Genomic DNA, 10,877 nt, shown 5'->3' with positions numbered 1-10,877 from the left:
TATTTCTGATAGTAAGACCACCAAGGTCAGCTGGAATTACCATTCTCGTGTCTCAGCCTCCAAGTAGCTGGGATTACAGGTTCCTACCACCACACCTGGCCAATTTTTTGTATTTTTAGTAGAGATGGGGTTTCACCATTTTGGCCAGGCTAGTCTTGAACTTCTGGCTTCTAGTGATCCGCTCACCTCGGCCTCCCAAAGAGCTGGGATTACAGGCATGAGCCACCACACCCAGCCAAGAGCTTTAATTTCTAAAGTGATGCAGGGAAAATACATTTTCCTTTGCTGAGCTAGAATGTGGTATATGGTTACAATTCCATGCCTTTTAGGGAATTAATACCACAGCCTGATGTACAATTTAAAACCTCAATGACAGCTGAGCAAAAGCCACTCAAGACAAGAATCGTAAGTTCTAACTTCACTCACATTTCCAACTTACTGTATAATACAGAATCTTATTTTTCTTTCCTTAGCTGTGGAAGGGGGAAAACCTTGAACTAGTTTTCCACAAATGCTTTCAGAAGTGAGACTGATAGCAATTCTCTAATTTTAATTCACAGGGAACAGAGTATTAGTGGATCCTGTGTTTTCACCCTTTCTCTCAGAGGTATAAAAGAAACTTGATCTGAAAATTGAAAGTAGATGCACAAAGATCAATCAACCAAAACTTAAATACCTGACCTACAACAACAACAAAGAAGTGAGTATTATTCACTTGAGAATAATTGTAACTTCTCCCTGAATGGAGACATTTGCAGTTATATCTCATGGAGACAGTGCAAGGTTTGTTTCTTTTAATTCTGTGATCCTTAAATTTTAGTTGTGCATAATAATCAGTCAAGAATTTATTATAATGCAGAGATTCCAGGTCCCTACCTCTGAAGATTCTGAATGCAGAACCAGTGTTTAAAATTGGGAGCTAGCTCTGTCCTCAAAAGGAGACTTTTAAGTGTTTTTTTTCAAAAATTGAGATACGATTCACATACCATAAAAATTCACCCATTTAAAATGTACAATTCAAATTTTTTAGCATATTCACAGTGTTATGCAACCATCATCACAATCTAATTTGGAATATTTTCATCATCTCAAAAAGAATACCGATACCCATTATCTATCATTTTTCATCCCCATGACACACCCCCCATTCAGGCCCTGGCAAACGTTAATCTGCTTTCTGTCTCTTTAGATTTGCCTATTGTGGACATTTCTTATAAATGAGATCACACAATATGCAGCTTTTTGTGTCTGGCTTCTTTCACTTACCATAGTGCTTTCAGGTATCATCCATGTTGTATAGATGTATCAGTACTTAATTCCTTTTCAGTAACGAATAATACTCCATTGTATGGATATAGCACATTTTATTTATCCTTTCATCCGCTGATGGGCATTTGGGTTGTTTCCACTTTTTTGACTATTATGAGAAAGCTCTTATGCACATTTTTGTTCAAGTTTCTGTGTGGACATTGTTCCTAAGTGTGTGTGTGTGTGTGTAACTAGAGGGCTTATTAAATTGAGGGAGCATTTCTAGTCAAATGCTCTTCTAAGTAGCTGTTGGTGAGCTGTAAGAAAATGATGACTAGAGTGACCCACTAAAGTACTGGCTAGTGACCTGTGAGGGTTAAAGACTTTCAGGGGAGCTTTGATCATAGAATAGCTAGCATTCTGTGGCAGTTGGAAAAGACAAAACAGAGACCAAAGAGAAAGAATGCAACATTTTACCCTCATTAATATAAAAATATAGAAATGAGTGACTGTAAGAAGCAAAACAGACCTCCATCTAAGGTCTGATCTCATCTGCCTTCTGACATGGTCAATAGCATAGTTTATTATAGTGAGTTTAAAGCAATGGTTGCAAAATCAAAATGCTGTTAACCAGTTCATTGTGTTAAAAAAATATCAAAACACTTAAGAGGAAACTGATTCCTTAGAACAAGAAATGAACCTAAATATAAAGAAATAAGCAGAGAAATGCTGTTATGTTTTTTTTCTCCCCGCATATCCTGAAAATCCAGTGTGCATTATAAAGTCTAAGCCACACTGTGCCGTTTGTTCACCTCTGCCTTTCAGCTCTTCTGTGTGTCATATGTGAAGCTTATGCACACCTCTCTGGGTCAAACCATGACTGGTTATTCAATTTTGTAAACAACCCTTTAAGTGTTCGAATGGATTAAATCTATGATGAAAGTCCAAATATCATCCACAAAGATTTCACTACCAAAATGATCTAATCACCATAACACAGACCTTATTATTTTTCCTATAATTAAAACAGGTTAGTGAATTTGATTTATCAGGATCTTGTTCAACCATGTTTCACAAATAGCCGCAAAATCCATCGTCTTTAATTAACTCTTTCTCCTAACTGCCTTAACCTATTGCAAGACAACAAGCTGGATTAACCGCAAAGAAACTGATTTAATTGCCAAAAAATTTTTTTTTAAATCTCTCATTTTAAATAATATTGGCTAATCCTTAGATTATCTCCCAGACCTGATATATAGTTCTTTAATAGACAAAAGTAGGCTATGGGGGATCTTTTCTCAATTTATGAGAAATTAGTAATAAGGAAGAAAATAGTTCTATTGATTTATCAATCTAATGATCAGCAGCACTGATTACCAAAGGAGACTAAGACATGATCTTTGCCCCCAAAGAGTCAATTCTCTTGCTGAGAAAAGCAAGACATACACAGGAAAGAATTTGAGAATACCATAATATATTACATTATCTCTGCCAAAGGAATTCAGACGTAGGAGAGATAAACGCAGGCTCAAATAGTTAAAGATGACATCATGGATAAAGTAAGACTTAATCTGGGTCTGAAGTTTGGGGAGGATTTGATCGGAATAAGGGAAGAGTATTTCTGGCATGGGCAACTGCGTGAACAAAGGCTGAGTTGAAAGATTTAAAATAATGTGAAGTGGAGGACACATGCTTAGGAACAAATGAGAAGCAAGGCTGTACACGTTGGACAGGGCAGATTATGGTGAGTCTTGTAAGTTAGGCAGATACCCAGAAGCTGCTCCTGCCAAAGCTGAGAATGTCTTACCAGAGTTGGGTATGCCCAGCTGAATTTTATTCAGAGAGAGCTGCCTCCTGACTCTTCACTTGGCGGAGACCAATAGTGGGACATCAATAAATGCTTGACAACGTGGCCAAGTCATTTCGAGGACTCATTGCCAAGTGCCTACTATGTGCATTACAGGAACTGGTTTGGATGCATCATGAATTATAAGAATGGACAAGTGAAAATTCCAGACATCATGAAATTTATCGTGTAGACATGCACATTACTATGATACCAGGAAGAAAGTAATGAATGTATTAAGTACGAAGTACAGAACAGGCACAGAATGAGCATTGACTCTACCTGAGTAACAGAAGAAGTGACATTTTAGCTCAATATTAAAAATATTAGGCTTTTCATACTGATAGGGGAGTGGATTTGCTCAAGTTAGAGGAACCCACAGGGGCAATGGAATGAAGTAGAATGTGTTTTGGAAAAGGCAAGCAGTTCAGCAAGTCAGGAAAGTAGGATGTATGGAAGAGCAGTATGGGGTTGTGATAAAGCTGAAAAGCTGATTAGGGCCAGAAGGAAGGAAAAAGGTCAGAAAGGGGAGTTTGGACTTAGCAGATGATTTGTAGCCACTGTAAGTTCTTGAGGGGATAGTGAGCTGGTTTTCTGTCATATTTATTGAGTGTGCTGTGTGAAAAGCCCTTGGCCATGAAACCCTTGGTGTATGGGTGATGAGTCTGGTGGCAGTACACAAAATAGATCTGAAAGTGGATGATACTGAGATTAGGAAAGTCAACTAGGAAGAAATCCATTACAGTAATTTAAGAGTAAAAAGAAGAGGGTAGAAAAAATAAAGGGGGAAAGTAGAGAAAAAAAAACACTAGATGGGATCATTTCCAGGGAAAAGGTAACACTTGCTGGGTAATTGCACCCAGAGTATAAAGTAGTTAGTGGAGCTAGAGATGCCTGATGTATGGATCCCCAGTGATTAAGAGACTCTTGGTTACAATTTTGGCAAATACAGAAGTTGTGTTGTACGAATAAACTGAATGGGTATGGTTGAGTGCCATGGTTTTTAATTATAGTTCATTTGAGGTATCAGGTGACTGGTACTCCATTGCATTGCTCAGACTGAAACATGAATCTGGGAGACATTTGGAGTCATGAGATTAAATGAACTTCTGGAGAATGGGAGAAGGAAGGAAGCAATAATTTTTGAATATTTATTATATTCTAGACACTGCGTGTGGAGATAAAATACAGTGAAGAACAGAGTCTTCGAGGAAAGTCCAAAGTTAAGGGACAGGAAAGGAATTGGCAAACAAGGACTAGAAATTCTCAAAGAAGTAGAAAGACAAGTTGCATACTGTGCTGTCTCTTAAAACAAAGGAGAATAATTTTAGAAGACAGGGAAGGATCAAACAATTTGAGTATCCAGAAAGATTAAAAATCAGAATAAGGCTGAGTGCAGTGGCTTGCACCTGTAACTCCAGCACTTTGGGAGGCTGAGGATGGCAGATCACTTGAGGTCAGGAGTTCAAGACTAGCCTGGCCATCATGATGAAACCCCATCTCTACTAAAAATACAAAAATTAGCCGGGCATGGTGGCATGTGCCTGTAATCCGACCTACTCGGGAGGCTGAGGCACAAGAATGGCTTGAACCCGGCAGGTGGAGGTTGCGCCACTGCACTCCAGCCTGGGCGACAGAGCAAGATCCTGTCTCAAAAAAATAAAAAAAGTAAAAATAACTAGAATAAAAGCCTTGCATTTGACGAAGAATCTTGGAGACATTTAATTCGGTTCTGTTCCACAATTATTTCTGAGCACATACTACGTGTTTAGCACTAGAGTGCTGGAAACACTGTCATGTAGATTATAGTCTAGTAGAGAATAAAAACTAGAAAACTGTCAACTACAAGACAATCTGATGAGCACCAACGTGTGGGAGACACAGGGTATTAACATAGCACATGAGGAGGGCCATCTATCCCAGACTTGAGAGGTCTGGAAGGCTTTTCAGAGAAAGTGATGTTTAAATGGGGACCCACAGGATGAGCTGGGATTAGCTAGATGAGAGGCAAAGGGAGTGATCCAAGCAGGAAACACCCTGTATGGGGATCTAGAGAGAAAAGAAAACAAGAACACTAAGCAACTGAAAAAAATAGTGGCCTGAGTGATTTTGTAGAGATACCATTGAAGAGGTAAGCAGGAGTCAACTAATAAAGAAACTTACAGGGCTGTGTCAAGGACTTTGAATTCAATCCAAACTGACATCGGGAAGCTGCTGAAAGGCTTAAACAGGAGAGTGCTTTAATCAGGTTTGTACTTTAGAAAGATCCCTCTAACTGTGCATGGGCAGGGGGAAGGCAAGGCCAGTTATGAGTTATGAGTCTGTTATAGTAGTTATGAGCCTGTTATAGTAGTTTAGGAGAGACATGATGGTGTCAGTAGAGAGACAGAGAGGAGTGGGTGGACTCGATAAATATGTGGGAGGGGGAATTGACAGTTATTGTTAATTAATTGGCAGTGGGAAGTTTTGGGAGAAAGAACATCCAAGAATGACATCAAGATGTTTGGCTTGGATAAGCGAGTGTATGCTGATGTAGGAAACATCAGTTGAGGAGTCGTTTTGAGAATCGAATTGATGAGTTCAGTTTAGCATATGTTGATTTTGAGGTACCTGCTGGATATCCCAGTGGAGGTATATAGCAGGCATTTGGCTATGTGTATTTCAAGTTCGGAGAGAGATTTAATCCAGAAAATAGAGATTTGGGAGGCAGCAGCAAATAGTTGGTAATTGAATCTATGAGAGAAAATGTGGATTTCTCTGGGTGGAAGTAGGGTCGTGTAGTGTTGAGTGAGAAGCAGAGCTGTCAGAGGACAGAACACTGAGCAATACCAATACTTTAAGGGCTGGACAACAAAGAGGATCCAACAAAAGAAACTGAGAAGGAGTTGTGTGTGTGGTTCAGTAAAGAAATAAGACTGCAATTTCAGACGTCTGTAGCAAAAAGCATTTCTAAGTAGGGGAAACTGATCTTATTTGATGATAGAGAGAAAAGGAGCTTATGGAAAGGAATATAGTGAAGACATGGATATGGAATGCATAAATGCTAGAGCAAGGTCTTTCAGGAAACAGAGCAGCATAGGAGTGAAGACTCATAGAGGAGAGACCCTTCTTTCTTTAATAAAAACAAGGATGAGAGGAGAAGGAGAGTTCAGAAAAGGGACCGGCTGTTGATAACAGGAAACTCATACTCGATTGCCATAGTAAAGTAGGAGTTGAGGTTTTCTGCAGGGCATGAATGTCAGGAGAGGGGAAATGAGTTAGATGGGAGGAAAGATTGTGCCTCAAATGCCTTAAACTTTTCTGCCTCGCATCTCCTGCACCTACTAGTAATGCAAATCTAAGATCTTTTAGGCATAGTAATGTTATTCAACCATTTTAAACATTCACAAACTACTTAAAAATAGCTAAATTATATTCACTGTTCATATATTCACGTTGAAAATGGTTGAATAACATCACTATACCTAAAAGATCTTAGATTTGCAGGACTAGTAGATGCAGGAGACGCGAGGCAGAAAAGTGATGCTTTCTGATACTGCTCTCAGCAGAATAAGACTGGTTTTCACAGCCTAAAAGAATAAGTCAGAGTTTTTTCTTAGTTACAGTTAAAATACTTATACATGTTTAAGGTTCCGAATCAGGAATAAGAGCTCTAATGTTGATATAGTATTAATAATTATAATTGCTACCACTTATTGGGTACCTGCTATTTTCAGGGTATCACGCTAATCACTTTATGTCCAGTGGTTCTCAACCAATGGCAATTCTCCCATGACCCCAGGGGACTTTTGGCATTGTCTGGAGACATTTTTGGTTGTCACTTCTTGGAGAGTAGTTGCGGGTAAAGGCCAGAAATGCTGCTACATATCCTACAACTCACAGGACAGGCCCCTGAAACAAAGCATTATGTGGTCACACATGTCAGTAGTGCTGAGGTTGAGAAACTCTGCTTTGTATCTATTTTTTCATATAATTCTCACAAGACCACAAGTGAAGTATAATTATCTTTAATATACAGATGATGAAACAGAATTGGGAAGGTTAAGTAATTTTTCCAAGTTCACATCACAAGGTCCCAAGAAGTGGAACCAGATTTTGAACCCATCTGTCTGATTCTACAGCCGTTTTTTGTTTTTTTTTTTCAGATGGAGTCTGGCTCTGTCACCTAATTTGGAGTGCAGTGGCATGATCTTGGCTCACTGCAACTACCGCCTCCTGAGTTCAAGTGATTCTTGTGCCTCAGCCTTCTGAGTAGCTGGGACTGTAGGCACGTGCCACCACGCCTGTCTAATTTTTGTATTTTTAGTAGAGACGGGTTTTCACCATGTTGCCCAGGCTGGTCTCAAACTCCTGGCCTCAAGTGATCCACCCACCTCAGTCTCCCAAAGTGCTAGGATTACAGACGTGAGCCAACCCGCCTGGCCCTAAAGCCAATTTTTTAACCACTATATACATTGCCAGTTTGTATTAAAGATACACAGACTACCACAAAATGTTTATATTTTTGCGACTAATTTTACATAAAATGTATGTGTTAATATACTAAAATCTGCATTCCTCCTATCTAAGGTTACCAAGGGCCCATTGCTCAACTCTAACCTTCTCCATCTGAGGATAATAAAATAGCATTGTCCTATTGAAAACAGACTTGAGGCCATGTGCAGTGGCTCAGACCTGTAATCCCAGCACTTTGGGATGCCAAGGCAGGTGGATCGCTCAAGTCCAGGAGTTTGAGACCGGTCTGGGCAACAGGGCGAAACCCTTTCTCTGAAAAAAAAAAAAAAAAAAAAAAAAAAAAAAAAAATTAACCGGGTGTAGTGGATCCCGCCCAGCTACTCTGGAGGCTGAGAGGTGGGAGGATCGCTTGAGCCTGGGAGGTTCAGGCTGCAGTGAGCTGAGGTGGTGCCACTGCACTCCAGCCTAGGCAACAGAGCAAGACCCCGTCTAAAAAAAAAAGGCTGGGCATAGTGACTTTGAGAGGCTGAGACAGGCGGACCGCTTGTGAAGCGTTTGAGACCAGCCTGTCCAAAATGGTGAAACCCTGTCTCTACTAAAAAAAAAAAAAAAAAAAAAAGAAAGAAAAAATAGAAAAATTAGCCCAGTGTTGTGGTACGAGCCAGTAATCCCAGCTACTCGGGAGGCTGAGGCAGGAGAATCACTTGAACCTGGGAGGTGGAGGTTGCAGTGAGCCGACATTGCACCACTGCGCTCCAGCCTGGGCGACTCTGTCTCAGAAAAAAAATAAGAAAGGAAAAGAAAACACACTTGAGTCAGGCACATCCGATGTGTACATTCCAACATGATGTGTTTTCCACTTGTGGGCATCTTCCAATTTAGAAAAAAAAAATGTTTCCATATGATGTTCAGTTGCAGATCCATTTTCAAATCCTATTCAACATCCATATAATAAGATGAATACTTTTTGGGCTTTTGGTCACAATTGGACTTCTGTGCTGATACCATTCATCATGTAAACTACCCAATTGCCTCTTGATAATCACTAGGCAGGAGCTCAAACTCTAACCAAGCTACACAAGTCCAGGTCAAGAAGTGAATGTGGAACGTTGGTGGTTCTGTTTTGTTTGTTTTTGCTATTTATGAGCCATTGTAACTGTGAACTTTTCCTTTGTAGAACTGTGCCAAGTGAATCAAACTGAATGATTTCACTTGTCCGTAGAAAGTGGTAGATTTCTGCAAAAAGCATTGCCTCCGTGTTGCACATTCTCCCAATTTGTAATCCTTAGAATGTGACTGCACAAGTAACTGTATGTTTTATGTCCTCTTCTCATATGTATCTAGGGTAGCCTACTCATCCCGGTTTTTCTGGCACTGTCTAGTTTAAAAACCAAAATTCTACATCCTAGGACCCCCCTCAGTCCCAGGCAGCAAGGATATTGTCTCCCAAAATATACCCAATTCTAATAATTAACTGCTAGAGAATAAAAGCGAATATTACCAATACTGCTAGTTAAGATTCAACAAGAAGAAGGGTTAGTATCAGGATTCAGGTTGGTAAATATTGAGCATCATTTTTGGCCCTCACCTGTTTTTTCAAAGATGATTGCTGTCAGAGGAAAATTCAATCAAATTCTGATATTACATAGGATGCCATTTGTCAGCAAGAACTTCACACTGTCACAAAGTAGATCTCAGGCCTGGCTATATATTATAATCACCTGGGGAGCTTCAAACAATCTGGGTGCTCAAGCTTCACGCAAGACCCCTCAGTGTTTTTAAAGTATCTCCAATGGTTATAATATACAGGCAAGGTGAGAACCAGTGCTATAGCACTGCTATGGTCTGAATATACGTATCCCCACCACAGTCATATGTTGAAGCCCAATCACCAATGTGATGGTGTTAGGAGATGGAGCCTTTGGGAGATTATTAGGTCATGAGAAGAGAGTTCTCATGAATGGGATTAGTGCACTTATAAAAGACAGCCCCAGAGAACTCCCTTTCGTCTTTCAGCATGTGAGGACACAGCGAGAAGGTGCCATCTACAAACCTGAGGGCAGGCCCTCTCCAGACACCACATCTATCAATTCTTTGATCTTGGACTCCCCAGATTCCAGAAATATGAGAAATACATTTCTTTTGTTTGTAAGCCATCCAGTTTGTGGCATTTTGTTATAGTAGCGTGAACTAAGGCAAGCATGATGCTTTCCTTTTCTTAATTGTGGATGTGGCTGGGCTTCTGAGGAGATGGAACTATTCACTGCCTAGATAATGTCTAGGTTGCTTGACTGAAGGATTTTAAGGGAGGCTCTGCTGCCCCTCCCCATCACATATTACATTCACCAAAATACACCATTGAAGATCAACAATATTCCTGTGGAGACATAATAGAAGCAGCAGGCAGGAGCGGAAAATAAACACTTACGTTTTTGAAAGATTTTCTGTCTTCAAGAGGTCCTGATTAAGCTGTTTGGAAAGGCCCGCCTTGCCGTATATTTGTATCCGTCCTGCAAAATGAAAAACTACATGAGGATGAACATTCTAATAACAAAGCCTTATCATGGGCAGGCCTGATACCTGAAGAAAAGGTGCTTTTATAGTAGATTGAGTGAAACCAAGGCCCTGAGGGAATGAAGTAAGCAGCTGGGTTTGGGAAATCCAAGAGGAAGACAACAGGGGAGCAACCAAAAGACTCACCTACCTCACAAGGGTTCCTCCAGGGGAGACTTGGAAATGAGGTCAGGCCTCATACAAGCACAATATAAAAGATCCAGCTGCTTTTCTGGAGGAGTTTGTATGGCCAATTATTCCTAGTGTAAACTAAAATTCTAAGCACCCAAACTGACTGAATTGGCCATCTCTTAGCCAATAGGATTCCAGAGTAACCTTGAAAACTGAGTTCTCATGCTGGATAAGCACAGTGGCTGTCATCTGTAATCCTAGCATTTTGGGAGCTGAAGGAGGAGGATTGTTCGAGCCCAGGAGGTTGAGGCTGTAGCAAGCCATTATTGCACCACTGTACTCCAGTCTGGGAGCAAGATACTGACTCAACAAAAAGAAAAGAAAAGAAAGAAAGAGAGAAAGAGAGAGAGAGGGAGGGAGGGAGGGAGAAAGAAAGAAAAGAAACAAGAGAAAGAAAGAAAAGAAAGAGAAAGAAAGGAAGAAGGAAAGAAAGAAAAAAAAAAACAGAAGAAAGAGAGATAAAGAAAGAGAAAGAAAGGGGAGAGAGAAAGAAAGTGAATTCTTAGCCATGACGGAATGGGGAGTCAGATATGCCTCATTATACTCCCTCCCTCCCTCCCTAAATGTGTCCGGAATTGGTGGG

This window comes from Nomascus leucogenys, chromosome X (assembly GCF_006542625.1).
Source record: "Nomascus leucogenys isolate Asia chromosome X, Asia_NLE_v1, whole genome shotgun sequence".
NCBI lineage: Eukaryota > Metazoa > Chordata > Mammalia > Primates > Hylobatidae > Nomascus > Nomascus leucogenys.
Note: the sequence above shows the minus strand (reverse complement) of the source record.